At 39.7% G+C, this 6,214-nt stretch overlaps 1 long non-coding RNA gene across 1 annotated transcript; it reads left to right on the top strand.

Annotated features, from left to right (window-relative positions):
- The first annotated feature begins 2,641 nt into the window (after positions 1-2,641).
- On the top strand, positions 2,642-5,406 carry LOC137100273 (uncharacterized). The gene is made up of 3 exons (XR_010910877.1): positions 2,642-2,785; positions 3,229-3,347; positions 4,505-5,406. It is a non-coding gene; the product is annotated as an uncharacterized lncRNA (long non-coding RNA).
- The last annotated feature ends 808 nt before the right edge of the window (positions 5,407-6,214 follow it).

Below are 6,214 nucleotides of genomic sequence, written 5' to 3'. Positions count from 1 at the left end.
GGAGTTTAAATCTCTTTGTTTTCCACAAGAAGCTGAACTTAATTAAAGGGAAACAGCTTCAGATGTTATCGTGCTGTTCAACGGCCATTTTGTTGACCTTCACACATGGCAGCAGGCCAGTAGGTCACTTTCAGGAGATATTAGATGTCACTGTGTCCTTCACTTTAGCTACAAAAACTACACGCTTATGGTTAGAAACAAAAATGAGAAGGATGTGGACTGAGAAAAAGAGTTTGGGATAAAACTATCAGCGGAGCAGGGGGGGCGTCTGGGGCTTAAGCCTCGAATCATTTCTCTAAATGACGTCAGCTCTGTGTCTCATTTCCCTCAGTCCTTCTGAGCAAGCTGATAAAAAAACCTGTGGCCGTGATCATCCATGACCCATTTTGTGTACAAAGGGACTTAGGTTAGTAGCCTAAGTCCATCACAAACAGAACATTTGTTTAGTTGTGGAAAATGTGCAGCGCTCAACTTGGATCATATTGATCCTGCTGCATGACAAGTACAGAGACTTGTTCCAGTCAAAGAAAAGGACCCACAGTCTCCTGTATGTTGGCTTGGTCAGGGTGAGACAGGGTCTGAAAGCTGATGTTCAAGACAGTGTCACAGGAAACAGGACACAAACTGCTGTCTCTGGTTTTGTTGCCTTCATATCCACCCCGACCTTCTCTACAAAGACTGACTACGGCCACTAGATGTCAGCATTTCCCCTCACATCTTGATCATAACAACTGTGCCATTAGGTAGTAGGTGACCTACTAAAGCATAACTGTGGCTGTGACAATGACTGATAACCATGCATTCAATAGCATGAGAACACTGGAACACTGCTGTCAAGAAAGGGCCAACAATTCTGAAATAAATGTGTCTGTGGATTTTGTCTCTGTAGAACCACACAGTGAGAAGAAGCTTCCAGCTGTGAGAAACAGCAGTTTCAGAGTTTTTACAGTGTCTCTGGGAGTTCTGTATCTTCTGATTCTGGCTGGGATCATCACACGCCGTGAGGACTTTTATTATATAACTTTGAAGGTTTATTTTCTTCGTAGCAACTTTGTCTCCTAGAAATGACAAATGAATGTTGTTGAACTTGTTAATCATTTAGTCCTCATCAGCTCTGGGCTCATCACACACAGTGTCCTAAACCATAGGATTATTAAAGACTGTCCACAGCTGCTGGGCTGCTCTCTGAGCTACAACCAATTGTCAGCTTGTGAGGAGAATTCAAATCCAGTGGATTCCATCATCTTAGTGGCTGTTCCATCAGTAAACAAGCTTTGAAAAACCCACAGACGACCAATCATTTCAAAGAAACACAGGATATAGTCGTGACCACCTAAAGCTCGAGCTGTTAGAACTTGGTTACTTTGCGTCTCCATCGATGTGCTGCAGGCCTCAGATCTTGATCCTCTTCTATTTCCATCTATACTACATCCCTGGGTTCTATCATCCACTCACATGGCTTTTCCTATCATTGCTATGCTGATGACACACAGCTCTTCCTGTCCTTTCCACTGAGGACTCCAATGTTTTCCAATGAATACTTTTGGCAATATAATGTATGTTGATACTGAATTTCTCAGTGAAATGTTCACAACACAACAACATGTTCACAGAACAACATCTACTTTGTGACGACAGCAGAAATAAAGTGATTTCTGGTTCTGTTTAAAGTCACAGCACTTGGTGAAGTTGAAATCCTTTAAAAACAAGTATTTAACGTTACAGACATTTGTGTTGGTTCTTTGTTGGCTCTAGTCACGACTCCCTGAGTGAGTTTATCACAGCAGGTTAAAGAACAGTGGCTTCAACAAGTTACTAGTGTTATTAAGTGTGACAGTGACACTTTAACGTGCTCAGCAAACTTCAATATGCTGTATTTAAAACACAATGATTTCATGGTTTTGATCTGTTTGGATTTGGTTTTTCCCTCCAGATATTTTAGTGACTTTGGAGAAATATGATCTTGAGAAGAATCTCAACAACCTGAGTCACAGTTCCAATCAGTCACAGCATCTCATCAAGCAGCTCCAGGGTAAAACTTCAGGATCCAACTTCACAATGTTTCCATGTTCTCATAGTGTTTTTCTACTGTTCTAATACAAAGACAGCAGTCAACAATACTCAGTTACAGAGACTCATTGTTTCTTTGATTTTGTGTTTCTCATCAGTTCATTCAGTCACCAAAGAAAAAGAGCTTCAATCCAGGATTGACAACCTGAACAAAAGCTACAATGAGCTCCAGGACAAAATGTCAGGTAAGATTTTGAAATAATGACCAAATATCATTATACACAAGATTCACCTTCATGTTACGTTGAGACATGACAGGATTCATATTGTTGTTGTTTTTAACACACGTCAGTCACCAACAGTCAGTTACAGGATTAAAGTAATTTCCATGATATGACTTAAATGTGCCTTTATGTTCAGTTAGAGTTGTTTCATTTTGTTCAACATTTTTCTATGTGGATATTTCTGTTGCAGGTCATCACTTAAAAATCTGAGTTTTAACTTTCTAAACTGAAGCTGAAAGAGAAAAGCAGCATATTAAGATCTTATTTTACACAGTGACACTACAGATCATCATCATTCTGATACTGAATGACATGAAATCTGTCTTTAAATATTTGTTTGACATTAAGGGAAGTTGTGTCCTGAAGGATGGAAGAGATTTGGATGCAGTTGTTACTTTAAATCCACTGAGAAGAAAACTTGGACTGACAGCAGAAAAGACTGTGAGAACAGAGAATCATATCTGATGATTATCAACAGCCAAGAGGAACAGGTGGGTGTGTGTGTGTGTGTGTGTGTGTGTGTGTGTGTGTGTGTGTGTGTCTTAGTGTGTGTGTGTGTTAGTGTGTGTGTGTTAATGTGTGTGTGTGTGACAATGTGTGTGTGTGTGTGTGTGTGTGTGTGTGTGATAATGTGTGTGTGTGTGATAATGTGTGTGTGTGTGTGTGTGTGTGATGTGTGTGTGTGTGTGATAATGTGTGTGTGTGTGATAATGTGTGTGTGTGTGTGAGTGAGTGTGTGTGTGTGTTAGTGTGTGTGTGTGTGTGTGTGTGTGTGTGTGTGTGTGTGTGTGTGTGATCTTTGATGGATCTGTTCCTTGTGTTTCTGACCTGCTGTCAGTCTGGATCCTCGTTTATTTATTTTCCTGCTCAAAATTTGTCTAAATGTCTTTACAACTGAAACACAATTAAATGTTTGTCTCTTGTCATTTATTAGAAAATTGTCAGTGAGCTCAGTAAGAATGCAGAGTCCTGGATTGGTCTGTGGACAAAACAGCAACACTCAGGGGGAACGAATCAATGGAAATGGTTGGACGGATCAACACTGAGACAAGAGTGAGACAGATTTTGTTTCTACGACACTTTCATTAATGTCATTGGTAGAAACTAACATCTGTGTTAAAAGATAATAACATGTTCACATATCTAATATCAGTTTTAGTTGTTTGAATGAACAACTGCTTTAAAAACCTCTGTAACAAATCAACCTCTAGTTCCCTGAAACAAGGTGCAGCCTGAATGCAGGCCACAGCTCACAGGGTGAAGGAGTTATGGACATATCCAACAATCTTTTCTGCAATTTCAGTGATAGTTGGAGCATGAAGGGTGCAGCCAGGCCCTACGTGGTGACAGGTGGAATACATCAGTGTTAGCAGGAATGCAGTATGAGCATGATGCTAATAGAAATCTCCATAAATATGCTTACAGAGATCAACACCCATGATGCAGCTCGAGACTCACTGTGAGGACAGTTGTATTACTCCATAGAATTATAGCTTCAGAATCTGGGAATAGAATCTTTCCTGTTGCAGGTTTAGAACATTTAGTTACTGCACCTGGATACAGGGTGATTCTGAGACTGTCTACACACCAATTATACTGCATCTGGCTACAACAGAGGGTCTGAGTAGGTTTGATCTCAAATGCTGAGTTAGTCCAAAATTGTTGTGCAGCATCTAATCAGCATAAACACGTGAAGCTGCATCTGTTCTCCCTCAACAACAGAATGAAGTTCTGCCAAAGAAAAACTGCATAACAGCTGCATTTGAATGAACGCTGGCATTGCACCTGCAGGAAAAGAGACCAAATCATTTTCCTCAGAGACAAAGCTGAAAGTGATGTGAGGAAACCTGTTGACAAAGTGAAAATTCTAACAGACAGTGACTGGGCTCAGAGAGAGAAACACTACTGAACATGTGCAGTGGCTTTAAAAAGCAGGAATCAGAGCAGGAAGACACTAAATGCTGCTGGAGTCTGAGCAGAGTCACTAACTTTGATTGGAATGAATGGAGGAGATCTCAGAGTCCTGGATCCAGGTTTCAGTTCACATCTGGGATCAGCCTTATCCCCATGATCCTTGTGGTGTCAGCAAATCCCCTACATAGTTACTAACATGACACTATTTCAAATCATTAAAATGAGATTTAAGTTATTTTGAAGTGAAAATCATGAAATTTATTTAAGTCAAAAACAAGGTTTGATTTTTTCCACAGCTTCTGGGCGACAGGAGAACCACATCCCACTATGTATTCATATGCAGCATTTTGTGATCAACAAGGAAGATGGAGAAGTGGATATTATAATCATAATAGAAACTGGATCTGTGAGAAGAAGATTTCCTGCTTCCTCTGAAAACAAAGATGTGTGTAGTGTTGGGATGAGGCTGTTTGTCCAACTCTGAAATGTTCTTCCTGATCCTCAGAGTCATCTCACATTTGTTGACTTGTTCATTCTGTGTCACATGTTCAATCCTCTTTATTCCATAGATATTGTCCCTCTGTGCTCTATGGTGCAGACAGAGTAGTGGGGTTGGAAGTCGTCCACACAACAACTACATGTGGACTTACTAACTCTGTAGTCCCACTAAACTGCTGCAGTCACAGGAAACTCTTCATGTTCATCTTCCAGTGAAAACCTTCATCAGGACACTGAGAGGTTTAGTTATGAAAACAATTTTTCTCTATTGTTCTGATAAACAAATAAATATGTTTTAATCCACTTTTCTAATATTTTTTACCATGTATGGGGGAGAAAAATAATCAACCCGAGATATATTCCACAAAGAAATGTTGTCGACTTTGATCTGAATTAGTTTCCACAGAATCAAACTGATATTTACGACCAAATACAGTCTAATAATTAGTCTCTCTTGATTTCAATCTGCAGTAAGTAAAAACAAACATTGGCCACAGGAATAAGAAAATGAAAATACATCAACATGAGGAATTTAAGATGTTTTAAAAGATCACATCTAGATATAGATATAAATATGAGTCAGGATGTAAGAACATGAATCCACAGCACAAACAGAAACACAATGAGATGTGTTCAACCAAATGATTGTGGAAACCAGGTTGGTTTCTATGCAGAGGAGCTGATGAGGGAAGTGGGAACAGGTGTGTAGGAAGGAGGGGACACTGGGGGATCTGGGAGGAGAGTCAGGTGACTGAAGGGATGGAAGTCTGAGGACATCTGGTGGACAGATGGAGAATAGCAGGAGACAGGCAGGAAGCAAGAAAAACACAAACAGGACTTGAGAGACATTTTGAGTCAGACAACTTTGTTTTTAATCTGTGCACATTTAATTCTTCTCTTATCTGTAATAGTCTGGGCTCAAAATTTAGGCTGAAGTCACTGATCAAAAAGTAAAGTAACTACTAAAGAAAAGTGTCATATTGTTTTGTTTTTAAGCTGCACATTTGTTTTCAATAGAATCAGGTTTGACATGATGGTGGTCTGGTGTCTCCTCTTCAGGACTTCTTCTTCTTCATTTTACTTAAAAAAAAATTTAAGAGAAAGCAAACAAGTCCACATACATAAGGAATGAGAAAAATACAAAATCCAATTCAGTAACCAAAAAGTTATTTGATTGTGGATTTAATCCTTCCAGAGCTGATGGATGGATTCTTTTTTTAAACTACTTGCAAATCCTGAACAAATCTCCACTTTCCACTATCAATATCACACATCTTTATCAGTAAATATTCACACGACAAAACAACAGCTGCTTTTCTTGAGCAATTCAAAAATCCAATGTAATCCCATCAGTGGCTTTTTGTTTTAGAGCTTTTAGGGGCGGCTATAGCTCAGTTTGTAAAGGCAGTTGCTTACGGCCCACAGGGTGAGTGGTTCGATACCCGACCCTGGCTATATGTCGAAGCGTCCCTGGGCAAGACACTGAACCCCAAACAGCCCATTCCCCT

The sequence above is a fragment of the Channa argus genome, chromosome 1 (assembly GCF_033026475.1).
Source record: "Channa argus isolate prfri chromosome 1, Channa argus male v1.0, whole genome shotgun sequence".
In the NCBI taxonomy this organism is placed as follows: domain Eukaryota; kingdom Metazoa; phylum Chordata; class Actinopteri; order Anabantiformes; family Channidae; genus Channa; species Channa argus.
The sequence above is the reverse complement of the archived record's forward strand: the minus strand, read 5'-3'. Positions and strand labels throughout refer to the sequence as shown.